We start from the raw sequence: 14599 nt of genomic DNA, 5'->3' as shown, positions 1-14599 counted from the left end.
ATACTACCCTTAAAGTCAACCTTAGTGTAAAACATAATACAAGCTGATGGAACAAAAACCCCTCATTTCCTTTTTCCCATTCATAGGTTAGGCTCATATAGGAACTAATCAACTAGTCATATGGGTTCTCCCATTAATTAGCATACTTCACAGTTACCTTACAAGGTAAACACACTACCTTCCCTTATTAGGAGCAAACCAACTCAATGACACTAATTCCCACAAGGACAATGATGAAGCATTTTTCATACAAAAGGAAACTTCCAACTCTCACCATACATATCACATACCTTCAAAACTCCTCAAGTATACACCATAACTCCCTACTATCATAGCACATAACAATTAGGTAACTCATCCTCTAAAAAATGGATTTCATCGCGACATAAAAAACCCTTATCAAGCAAAAGCTACATCACACCACTTCTCAATATAACATCTCATTTCTTATAGGTCACATATAGCATAAATGGCATCACAAATATATCTTCCATAACCACCTTTTACATGTACTCACTAGTCACAAAACCATAATAAGCATCTAAACTTAATTTTTCTCATTCTAGTCTCGAAATATCAACCCTTCCATGTAATCTATCACATTTGGGGGGCACCCCCTAGACTTAATCGGCGTCGGCATCCTCTTTAAGAACTAAGACTAGTCGCACAACTTACATAAACATTCATAGGTAAAAATAAATGGAAAAATTATAAACTTTTTTATGTCTATTCTGAGGTTTACATAGACCTCTACCATACACACAATATATTTATAGTTAGTGTACATAGACCCTTCGTATATGAATATTTACGGAGACTTCTATTTTTTTTGCATATAGATATATAAAATATAACATAGTCTTAAAATCGTATGTCTCATTTTATAACCATCAAAATAAGCGAATTAAAATTGGGACTAGCCCATTCGTAAAAAAATAAATGGCACATATAGGCTATACAATCATTAATATTAAATAAAAGAAATGGACATATTGTCTTTAAGACTAATCAATATCTGAAACTAGAAAATGGCATTGTCATCAAAGTAGTGATGACCTATGAAACTTGGAGGGTGAGAATCCAAGTCTTTATCAAAAGTCCTCAAGGCTTCAACTACCAGAACATTAAATGTTAGGTAAAATGGAGAATATGGGGTTAGTATACCAGTTGTACTAAGTATGAGATTGTATGCCCACAGATTATAAAATCATGATATAAAGGGAATTTTCATTAATGCATGCAATTTTAATTTTGGAAAGCCTTATGCACGTTCAAGAACAAAGACAAGTCATTAATGCATATTTATAAAATCAAGACCATATTCATTAGAAGGCCAACCATGCTAAACCTAGACAAGTGAATCATACATACAAACATACTAGAACATATAATCTATCATAAAGTTATAATATCAACAACCATGAATAAAATTTAATTACAACATACCTAAAGCAAGACCATTACTCATGACACTCATTAAGTACACTTGTGCAATGAGTAAGCAAAACCCCATAACCCTACTCAATCAAGTAAACCTAAATAGAAATAGAACCAGTGTCTTACTTCACGTAGCATGTCATTAAGAGTAAACATCATCATACTTTTAGCAATAGAGACCAAACTTATATTCAAAGTCAATTCAACATCATAAGGTGCCATTAATATGTAATATCTTCATATACATATAATTTATACATATAAGCATATACATACATAAGAACATCCTTATAAGCCTTACATTAAGGCTAGATAGTGCAATGTATAGGTAGAGTCCCGTACTCCTACCTAGATTAAGTCACACCTCTCAAGTTATATTAGTTAGAGTAAATTTTATTACTTTATTATAATTTAATAAACGTATTGCCTTAACCAACATAGACCACATAAGCCAATGTGGACTCCGGTGTCATAAAACCTACACCAAAGGAAAGCGTACTATTTGCAAAGGTAGTACCAAAACATGAATATAGAAACTACGTGGATCCACTAGCTAGTATTTGTATGTGAGAAACATACTTGAAGAAATAGGAGACATAGTTGGGACCCTCTTTATGTGACATGCATTATTGTCTCCAATCTCAAGATTACATTAGCGATCCTACTTTCCCTATGTGGAAAGGGGCACTCCTCACTCCAGTTCACTCGGTGCTAAGTTATAGTATCTTTTCAAATGTCTTTAATACCTCTATAATAATAATAGTTTAATTTAGGTAAAATGTTCTATCACTTATATATTCGTCATCATCATAGTATAATAAGAATTGCATACCCTATGTCAAGCAAAACGAATCCTTTAAGATCCAAGTATGTCTTATGTTATGTTATGTCTAAAATCTTGTAATTATATACTTTTTTTATGATGTTAAGCATTGTGTCCCTAAGATACTCTAATGATGTTGAGTCTTGCATGACAAAAAGATACTAGACACCATGGACCTATACTACTTGTAAGCATGCATGAAGTGTGAGCGTGTGTACAAGGGTTAACATGAAACAAAATTTCTATAAAAAGCATATTGAGTCATTGACCTGTTTAGGACCACACCTTAACTTATTAAGATAACCTAACCATCATAATTTCTTAAACCCAAATCGATCCTACTTCTCTCTTCTTTCTCTCTCCCAAGATGAAGAACATCATAAAAGGTCATATTCAAGGAGGTTATGGGGCTGCAAAAATCAAATTTTCTCCATCAATGTTAATTAAATATCAAGGTACGGGATTCCTTTCACCTTTGGGATCTCTTGCGACAAAGGGTTCCTCAAAATTGATTTCAAAGAGTTGAGTTCTAATTGGTTTTTCTTCCAATACAAATTGGTGTTGTGAATTGTTGTGTTTATGATTTATATTGGATATTATGAGTATATTAATATGTATTATAACTTAATGTTAATTCATGATATACTTGTCTAAATTGTAGAAGATGACATATTCCCTTTAAACTTTGGTTGGGATCTTGAATCGAATTGTATAGTATTGATTCAATTGGCTTGGTTAGTGTGTGAATTACTATCATACGTTTTTATTATGATAATTATGAGTATATTTTGATATATTGTAATCCAATTATCCTAGTTTTTGATTAATTTAACTAGATGATAAAGTAGACTATGAACTTGATATAAGTCACTAATTGTAGGCTATGAACTAGTGAGAGATTGTTGTATAATGATTCAATTGGACTTGTTATTATGTTGGTTACTATTATGTTGTGCTATTATACCATTAGTGGTTTAAGTTGGAGGTTGATGGTAAGAACATTGAGAATGCATTGTGAAGGACATTCAGTAAGTCTTGTGATCTCTATTCGTTACTTCAATTGTGGTTACTTGTGATTAAGTTGTGATGTAGTATTGAAGTATACCTTATATTAATATTTATAGGGTTGGTATGATCTTAAATATAAATGTATTTACTATGCTTTATGATGTGTTGGCTAAAATTTAAATGTTATAAGGATGATGATAACTTACGAATGTGCCTTATTATGAAGTGAAATGTAAATGTACCAACCCCGCTTGTGTATATTGTAATGAAAGGACAATACTCATACAATTATTATTGACCTATGATGATGATTATCATATAGGGATAGACCCTATGACCTATATTAGGCTATGATGATTAATAAAGGTATTAAAGACATTTCAAAAGGGACTCTAACATAGAATCGAGTGAACTAGAGTGAGGAGTGTCCCTTTACACATAGAGAATGTAGGATCACTAAGTTACTCTTGAGTTTAGAGACTATAATACATGTACCATAAAGAGGTCCCAACTATATCTCGTAGTTCTCGAACTATGTTGCCCCCGTAGGAATACTAGCAAGTGGATCTATGTAGTTGCTACGTTCATATTATTGTACTACCTTGGCAAATAGTCCGCCTTCCTTAGGTATAGGGTTCTATGACACCGGATTTCCACATTGGATCATGTGAGCTATGTCGGTTAAGGCAAGATTTTCCCTAAAGTAAAATAAAGTAATAAAATGGACTCTAACCAAGAGAACTTGGGAGGTGTGAGTTACTCTTTGTAGGGGTATGAGACTCTACAGATACATTGTACTAGTTAATTTTAAGGAATGTCTTACAAGGATGTTCTTATGTATGTACATTCTTATAAATATAAATTATGTATATATGATGATCTTACATGTTGATGGCACCCTACGATGTTGAATTCACTTTGAAGATACATTTGGTTTCTATTGTTAAAAGTATGTTAATGTTTACTCTTAATGACATGCTATGAGAAATTAGACATTGGATAATGTTATAGTTAGGTTTACTTGACTTAGTAAGGTTATGGGTTTTGCTTAGTCATTGCACAAGCGAACATAGAGAGAGTCATGAGTAATGGTTTTTCTTTGGTTATGTAATAATGAACTTTTATTCATAGTTATTTATATTATAACTTGATGATAGAGTTGCCTTGATTATATTTTTTAGTATGTTGGTATGTACGATTGACTTGGCTAGGTTCAGCATAGTTGGTCTTCTGATGAATATGGTCTTTACTTGATAAGTATGCATTAATGACTTGTATTGATTCTTCAATGTTCATAAGTTTTTTCAAATGTAATATAGCATGCTTTAATGAAAAGTCCCATTCTACCATGATTTTATGATGTGTGTGCATACTTTCATACTTAGTATAAGTGGTGTCCTAATCCCATTTTCTCTCTTTTCCCCCAACATTTTAGGTTTCGGTAGTTGAAGAGCTTTTGAGAAAACTCTGAATGAAGACTCAGAATTCTCACTCATTTTAGTTGGGTAGGTCCTCACTTTCCAAGGGTTATGTCACTATCAAGCTACTGATGTTGTTCTAGTCTTAAACACAATATGTTTATTTCTTTAATCTAAGTACTAAAGATTATATATATGCAGTAAAAGTAGATGACTGAGTAATCGTCATATACGAAGGGTCTATTCATACTTGATATGAATATATTATGCGTATATGAGATATCTATGTAAACCTCCAGATAAATGTAGAAATGTTATAAATTTTTATGTAATTTTAACGTATGAATGTAATGATGTAAGCTAAGATGAAAGTATTAGTCACTACACCATTTTAGGCATACGGCCACCCCAGTAAAGTGTAACCGAAACTAGAAAATGGGAATACTTTTTGACTTTAAGCAATGCTTTTTAGAGAGTGTCCAAAAGAAGCGTAACCTTTTATATTAGGCAAAACTTTTAAAATGTTACTGTGGCTACACTTATAAAGCGTATCCAAAGAGGTATAAGGTCACGCTTTGTTCTGTTGCATTAGGGTTACCTATTTTTTATCATACTACACTTAAAATCATTGCCTTTGAAGTATTGTTGGTCACACTTAAAAAATTTGCATTTTATAGGTCATCTAGAGCAACACTTATAAATTGTAACTTTATATCTCATTTAGAGCAAGGCTTGTAAAGTGTAATTTTATATCTCATCTATCGCAACACTCATAAAGTGTAACTTTATTAATCATCTAGAGCAACACTTTTATAGTGTAACTTTAACATTGGAAATTCTATAACGAACACTTTTGAATTGAATATAGCCAATATATAGCAACATAATAACATAATCTTGTACAACCAATGCTTAGAAAGTGATTAATCATTTACACGTGCACATAGCTTAGTAGTTTTTAAATTAAGATAATGGAAAAGTTAACAGAAAAAATTAAAGTTTGAAAAACCAACAAATCCACCACCCATCCTCAACCTTTCAAATGGTTACAATACTACAGTAGTGAAGACATGCGGAATAAATATAGATCTTTTTTTTTACTTTAACCTATTCATTCTACTTTGGACGATCATCCAAGGCACTGACTCAGCAATCGGATCAATACCCTTTTGTAGACTACAGTGCCTCACAGTGAAACTGATCAATGTGACATCATCTCGAACTGGTAAACCAACTTCCTTCTGCAATGCCACTTTATATTGAGGCTTGCCAGTCTGCAGTGTGACCAAGGACCAGTTCAGGTAACCATCTGAGACTGTAGGTGAATGTTCAACTCAGGGTTCCACTCTTTTGTATCATTCCTATTCACAATATCCTATATTTCCAATAATTCTCATTAATTATATTATGCTAACCCAACCACCTTTGGAAGTATTAAGTTCCCATGAATATCCATGAACAACCGTGACTACCGATCTGCTGTCTTTATACCAGCCACAAAAATGTTGAAATGTTCACCTTCTACTGGGTCATACAACTTGAAAGGGTCCATATAGTGTAGTGGAAGATCTACGTATGAAATTCTTTAAAGCACCACGACCGTGCATTAAATGGAACAAATTATAGAGGTAAAAATTGATAGTAAGCTAGCTAAGATTGATATAACCCATATTTATGTTACAAAAAGATAAAATAAATTATACAAATCAGAAAATACTAACAAAATCCAGAACATGGATAGAGATAACTCCAATTATTCTACTGTTTTATATTCCAAATTGTTATTTTACACTCTTTACATTATTCTTAAAAGTTATAATCTACCAGACATTTCAAAGAAATTGCAGAGGTCAAAGTAGGTCATATTTTAATGGAAGAACAGAGTATTTCTAGTTCTCTGGTGCTTACATTACATGCGTAAAATCTTGGTCACTCTATAACTGCAACATTTGTACCTTTAATGAAGAAACATCATTATAAAATGAAAGTTTTATTCAGATAAATATCAAATGGCGAAAGAAAGATTAAATAAAAAGATCGATAACTAGTAGTAGAAGCAAAGTATCTATGAGTCCTCCTACTGCATGAACAACAACAATAGTTGCATATTTCATTGCATATAGTTGGTCCGGTCTGCAAGGCTCGAATCTAGAAGGTGCGTGAAGAATGTCTGCACCACCAATCCTCTAATTTATCATTGTGATGACACTGGAATTGCCTTAGAATCTGTCCAAAATCATGAACTCCACCTTGCTCCGCCATTAGGTACTTTCATCACATCCCTTGTAATGGTTTGACTTGTTTCCACTCGTTAACCGGTTTGCAAAACATATTTTTTTTTCTTTGGTTACCTAAGTCGAACAATAGAAATGAGCATACCTACAATTAAAACTACTGGTTTTTTAATTCTACCTTCAATATCATATATATTTATAAAAGAAAAAACAGAAATTAGTGAAAAAATCTCCTAAGAAATATACACAGAGAAAGACTTCTCTTTCACACACATCATCACAAAAGGTTGTGAAGGAGCAAAACCTTAGTTGGTATTGAAAGGAAATAACTCTGAATATATAATGAATGAGAACTGAAGATCTTTCACAAAAAAGTAGATTGTGTTTGAGGATTAATTGCTTCTTCATTTCCCAAAATTGTACTGAGAACTAAGCTATCTTGGATTTAGTTAGCTAGAATGTAGAAAATGTGACACAGGAGCGGTAGGCATGAAATCTCTTACCATCATCTCTTACATAGTATGTTTATAATTATACCAAACAAGGGAAATAAAATGATGATCACTTAAGGAACTTTGTTGTACGTAATATATACTTGGAACTACTGCATTTACTTACAACCAGACTTTTCTACAGGCAAGTTTTCTATGATTTCATTCCAGCAAAAGAACCCCTGGCCTAGAGAGTTGTATTGAACAATCCCGATGCCAAATCCTTTGTATTAAGGAATGGAAAAAATATTAGACAATTCTTGAAGTTCTTTCTATTATCAACAGATTTCTTATTGATGAATCATTTCAAATACTATATGCTAAATATTGTGGTTTAATATTCAACATTGTTGGCCATTCAAGTGATCTTAATCTTTGAGTGACAACATTCATCAGATACAAGCATAACTACAAACTGGAATTACATCTTCATATATATCAATAGTCCAAAAAGAATATTCCATTTGTACACAATTGATGGGATAAACATCATGCGCCCTTGTAATTGTATCAACATTAAGAAAAATGGAAACAAAAAAATATGTCACGCTTTAGGAAGAATGGTAAAAAAAATCTTTTTATGTCCCAAAACTACAAAGAAGGAAAAGAGACTTCCTCCTCCATGTCACTCTTAGAATAGAATCTTTTCCTCAAAAGATATTTAAACTAATCATGCCTAGTTTCTGGTCGTTATACCAAATGACTCAAAATATTCGATCTTGTCATCATTTCATTGTTAAACACAAGTGACATGCACTTTAACTACCCATTGAAGAACAATATACTATTAATGTCCTAGAAATCTCGAAAAATTCTACTTCATAGAAGACACGGGTTGACATATAAAATTACATAATTCTTTACAAGTACAAGTTCAAATTAATCATACAATATAAGACGTTAAGATGTTATTAGCAAAAAAACAGAGGCATATGTATCCTAGTTCATGATATGAAATACCAAATTTGATTAACTCCTACAAAAAAAGGTAATAAGTTGCATTATTCTAAGCTAGTTTTCAAAGACTATAAAACAAAAGAACCGACACAAAAAAATTAGGTACAAATATCGCATTGCACCTTTACATGTTGTCAAGAACCAAGCAAGTACGGACCATTATATACTATCCACACAATTCTGGGGCACCATAGCCATAGGTTGTAAGATGTTTTCCTGACAACTGAAATCTGTTATTCTTCCAATAACCTGAATTTATAAGGTTAATAAACAGAAACAGAAATAAGATTAAGCAGAAAAAATATAAAATACAAGAATTAATCCGAGTCCACAGAAACTATTGTGTGTCTTTAAGAAATTTAATCCCCTCACTTTACCCAAGGTTATGGATTAATTTCTCCCAAGATAAAACTGATTAAGCCTGTTAAAGAAATAGCGGTACCTCAAACTTCTTTAACTTCAACGAACTTAAGAACAGCAACAAGTCACACAGACTCAGTCGATCGACACTTTGATTTTATTTGAGAGAAAAATAAATGCAGAGAAAGAAAAAAAAATCAGTGTTCTAAACAATAAAAAATTGACTTCCTTTTATAGCCATTTTCATCAAGGAACATGTCTGTTGAGTGAAATTTGTTCAGACCCATTTAATCCAGAAAGTTGTATCTTTTGGAAAAATAACAACATTTCAGAAAATTGTGTCTGTTGGGAAAATAGCGACTTTTTGAAAGTAACGACTTTTCGGAAAGTAATAAATTTTCGAAAAGAGTAACAACTTTTCAGAATCTTACCGTTACCTGCAAATTTATAAGAGATAATTTTAACAGGGTTTATTTGATTTAACAAAAATTGATTAAATAATTTTGTCCAAAAAATTTATCAATCAATCACATCATTTGCGAAATCCAAATCTGAAGTCGAGCAAGAGGCCGAGAGAGCGACGACAACGACGGCGGGAGGGGGCATCTTCTTCTTATCTCTATAAGAAGTAATGGAAGTGTTTTCTTCTATGAAGACAACAATTTCCCTTTCTTTTGCCGATATGGGAGAAATGACTTTTCATTTGCACTTTGCAAATGACTTTTCATTTTCCCTCCAAAGTAGTTCCCTCACTTTTCATAATCTCTCTTTTCTTTTCCCATTCACACTTGCTAAATCCCAACAATCCCCCACATGAATAGGGAAGGCTATTGTTAAAACATATGTATGAAAAAACTTGTGTGTCTTGTAGGTAAAGGTTAATCGTATCTGGATAAGTAGGTTTCCCTTTAAACATTCCATGGTGAACATATATCGGATATACTCGGTCAATCGATAGATTTTATATCTTTAAAATGTCGAGCTTTGGTGTATACCAAGACAACATATGTCACACAATCAACCCTTGAACTGTTCTTAGTTCTCATTGTTTTGTTCGTTTCAGCCATGAACACATCATGGATAGTAAGTTCTTGAAGAACTAGCCTTACCAGATTCTCCTTTAAGCGGCTTACAATTCACACTTACATAGGTAATTTCTAAATGTGTTATGTCATAGATACAATATTTGATATCCCCTGTATCAAACTTAGAAACCATTAAAAAGTCCTTATGTCTTTATCCTGATTACTAAACATTGTCTCATCATGAGAATGGGCCATAAAATAATAATATTTTTTTTCTTTTCCTTTGACAATGTTGAACAGTCATCAATGACTTTGTTTTATCTCCTTGAACCTATATCTTGGGATCTCCAGTCTTCTAGGTAGAGTTACCGCCACGATGACTAGTTCTCGGCTATTGTCCCATTCCCATCGATGATTTCTCAACTCTCTCTATATTTAGGCCTTTTGTTAGTAGATCTGACACATTATCTTTTGACTTCACATAGTAAATTGTGATAATTCCACTAGAGAGTAGTTGTCTCACAAAGTTATGTCTTCGTCTTATGTGAAGAGACTTGTCGTTATACATAATGCTTCCAGTCCTTCCTATTCCAGCTTGAATATCACAATGTATGCATATAGGGGCCATTGGTTTGGGCCAAAATAGAATATCTTCTAAGAAATTTTGGAGCCATTCAGCTTCTTCACGTGCCTTGTCTAAAGCAATGAATTCAGACTCCATTGTAGAGCGAGCTATACATGTTTGTTTGGATGATTTCCAAGATATTGCTCCTCCACCAATAGTAAAAACGTATTCACTTATGGATTTTGTTTCAGTTTACCCAATAATCCAATTTGCATCACTATATCCTTCGAAAACGGCTGGATATTTGTTGTAATGTAAAGCATAGTTTTGACTGTCATCTAAGTATCACAGAACTCTCTTCATTGCCAACCAATGATTATGATTAGGATTACTTGTGTATCGACTCAATTTACTAATAGCACAAGGCATGTCTGGTCGTGTACAATTCATGATATACAATAAGCTTCCCAATACGCTAGCATAGTACAATTGAGACTGACTTTCATCTTTATTCTTTGCAAGATGAAGATTTACATCAATTGGATTCTTTGCCCTTTTAAAATTCAAAAATTTAAAGTTTTCAAGTATCTTTTGAATATTATGAGTTTGAGACAATGCTAGACCGTTAGGATTTTTAAGAATTTTAATTCCTAATATCACATCAGCGACTCCTAAATCTTTCATATCAAACATATTATCAAGCATACGCTTTGTAGCTTTTATATTAGCAATGTCTTTGCTCATTATAAGCATATCATCTACATATAGGCATAAAATAACATCCTAATTTGGAGTATCTTTAATGTAAACACATTTATCACATTCATTGATCTTAAATCCATTTGACAACATGCTTCCTTGAATGTTTGAGGCTCACTTTCAACAAGAAATGTTACAAAATCTGATCCAAATGAAGTAGATGTCTTTTGACGTTTACTGCGTCTTGGACTTTCTTCATTTTGTTCATTCTCTTTTGGTTCTTCTCAGGGTTGTTTAGATCCCCCACTAGATGACTCAAGTTTAGTTTTATACGGATAGATATGTTCAAAAAATTCAGCACTATCTGACTCCATTACAGTATTATCATGAATATCCAGCACTATCTGACTCCATTACAGTATTATCATGAATATCCGTATGATAGACTTATGAACCAAAAATCGACATGCCTTACTGTTTGTGGCATATACAATGAATAAACAATCCACAGTCTTAGGTCCTATTTTTACCCTCTTAGGTATAGGAACTTGGACTTTTGCTAGACACCCCCACACTTTTAAATATTTCAAATTGGGTTTTCTACCTTTTTATTTCTCATGTGGAATTACATTTGTCTTTGAGGGAGGCACTCTTTTAAGTATCTGATTTGCTGTAAGGATAGCTTCCCCAACAAGTTATGTGGTAAACCTAAACTTATAAGTAATGCATTCATCATTTCTTTTAAAGTTTGGTTTTTTCTTTCTGCAATTCCATTAGACTGAGGAGTATAGGGAGCAGTAGTTTGATGGATTATTCCATTTTCAAAACATATTTCTGCAAATGTAGATTCATGTTCTCCACCTCTATCACTTCTAATCATTTTGATCTTTTTATCTAACTGATATTCAACTTCAGTTTTATATTGCCTAAATGCATCTATTGCTTCATCTTTACTATTTAGCAAATAGACATAACAATATCTAGTGCAATGGTCAATAAAAGTTATGAAATACATTTTTCCACCACGTGATGGTGTTGACTTCATGTCACAAATATCAGTGTGAATCAATTCTAAATGATTTGAATTCCTTTCGCCAGATTTACAAGAATGCTTAGCATACTTAGATAAAACACAAATTTGACATTTTGATTTATTGCACTCGAATTTTGGTAAAATATTTAAGTTATTCAGTTTTCGCAAGGTTTTGTTATTAACGTGTCCCAAATGTTCATGCCATAAAAATTTAGACTCAAGCAAGTAAAAAGAAGCAAAATGTTTATTCATATCAATTGCAATTACATTGAGTTTGAAAAGGCCATCACTATGGTAGCCTTTTCCTACATACATATCATTTTTGCTTACTACTACTTTATCAGAAACAAATACACATTTAAATCCATTCTTGGTCAGAACTGGAATTGAAACTAAATTCTTTCTCAATTCTGGAACATATGAGACCCTATTGAAAGTCACCACCTTGCCTGATGTCATCTTTAATAGGACTTTGTCAGTTCCTTCCACCTTTGCAACACCGGAGTTTTCCATAAACAATTTTTCATATGTAAGTGCCGGAGTATATGATGAAAATAATTCTTTGTTGGCACAAACATTGCATGAGACACTTGAATCTATCCACCATTCTCTTGGATTTCCAACCAAGTTACTTTCTGAAAGCATTGCACAGATATCGTCCATTTCGCCTTTAGATTCAGTCAAGTTTGCTTGATCTTTCTTTTTCTTGTCTTTCTTAGGACCCCGACATTCATTAGCCCTATGACCATGTTTACCACAATTAAAGCAGTTTCCATTGAATTTCTTCTTAGGAGGATTGCTTTTTGGACCAGATGTTTTCTTTATTTTCTTTAATTTTGTGGGATCTTCTTCAACAAAATTTACTCCAGATATTGCTGAATTTACCAGGTGACCTCTTTTCTATATCCTTGTTATCCTTTTCGATTCTCAACATTACTATGAGATCTTCAACAGTCATCTCTTTGCGTTTGTGTTTCAAGTAGTTATTAAAGTCCTTCCACAATTGAGGTAACTTTTCAATAATTGCAGCCACTTGAAAAACATCATTCACAACCAATCCTACATAAAAGGTTATGTGAGTATTAAGGGAAAACTTAATATTTCTAACATAGGCATTAAATAAATTTATACCTTCAATAAGGAGATCATGGATTATGACCTGCAATTCTTGAACTTGGGTGACGACAGTCTTACTGTCTATCATCTTATAGTCTAGAAATTTTGCCACAATGAATTTCTTCATTCTGACATCTTCTGTTTTGTACTTCTTTTAAAGCATCCCAGAGTTCTTTTGAGGTTTTCACATTGTTGTACACATTGTACAGATCATCTTGCAGACCACTCAAAATATAATTTTTACACAAAAAATCTCAGTGTGTCCATGCTTCTGTTACCAAGAATCGTTCCTCAGCCGGAGTTTCATCTGACATAACAGGAGCATTCTCATTAATGAACTTCTGCAGACTCAATGTGGTGACATGGAAGAACATCTTTTTCTTCTATATCTTAAAGTCGACTCCAGAAACCTTTGCAGGTTTCTCAGCCGGTGCTAAGGCAGCATTTGAACAGTTATGTGCAACTGATGTTTTTGAATCACTTACTGTTCCAACATTTGTTTGACTTGAATTAGTCTTTTTTTCTATCACAAATAGCAGATAAGTTAAGTATTTGAAATACTAACAGTAAAGAACAAATCTTTACACAAATTGTTTCTGATTTAACGATAATGTTTTTATGTTCTTTTAATCGTTAATCGAATGAATTTTAAAAATTCAACAGGAGTAGAAAACCATAAAGGTTTTAATCTCCAAAAACCTCAAATAAAGAAACTGTTAAATTTCTTAAGATTGTTGTTCTTAGAATAACCTGTATTTATAAAGTTAATAAACAGAAACAGAAATAAGACGAAGCAGGAAAAATGTAAAATACAAGAATTAATCCGAGTCCACAGAAACTTCTGTGTGTCCTTAAGAAATATCATCCCCTCACTGTACCCAAGGTTATGGATTAATTTCTCCCAAGATAAAACGGATTAAACCTGTTAAAGAAAATAGTGGTACCTCAAACTTCTTTAACTTCAACGAACTTAAGAACAACAATAAGTCGCACAGACTTAGTCGACCGACACTTTGATTTTATTTGACAGAAAAATAAATGTAAACAAAGAAATATTTTTTTTGTGTTCTAAAAATCAAAAATTGACTTCCTTTTATTGCCATTTTCAGCAAGGAACATGTTTGTTCAGTGAATTTTTTTCAGACCCATTTTATCCAGAAAGTTGTTTCTTTTGAAAAAAATAACAACTTTTCGAAAAATTGTGTCTGTTAGGAAAATAGGGACTTTTTGGAATGTATCGACTTTTCAGAAAGTAACAAATTTTCGAAAAGAATAACAATTTTTTGGAATGTTACCGTTACCTGCAAATTTATAGGAGATAATTTTAACATGATTTATTTGATTTAATAAAAACTGATTAAGTAAATTTTGTCCAAAATATTTATCAATCAATTGCCAAATCCAAATCCGAAGCCGAAGCCGAGGCAGAGCGA

The sequence above is a fragment of the Solanum lycopersicum genome, chromosome 10 (assembly GCF_036512215.1).
Source record: "Solanum lycopersicum chromosome 10, SLM_r2.1".
Taxonomy (NCBI): Eukaryota; Viridiplantae; Streptophyta; class Magnoliopsida; order Solanales; family Solanaceae; genus Solanum; species Solanum lycopersicum.
The sequence above is the reverse complement of the archived record's forward strand: the minus strand, read 5'-3'. Positions refer to the sequence as shown.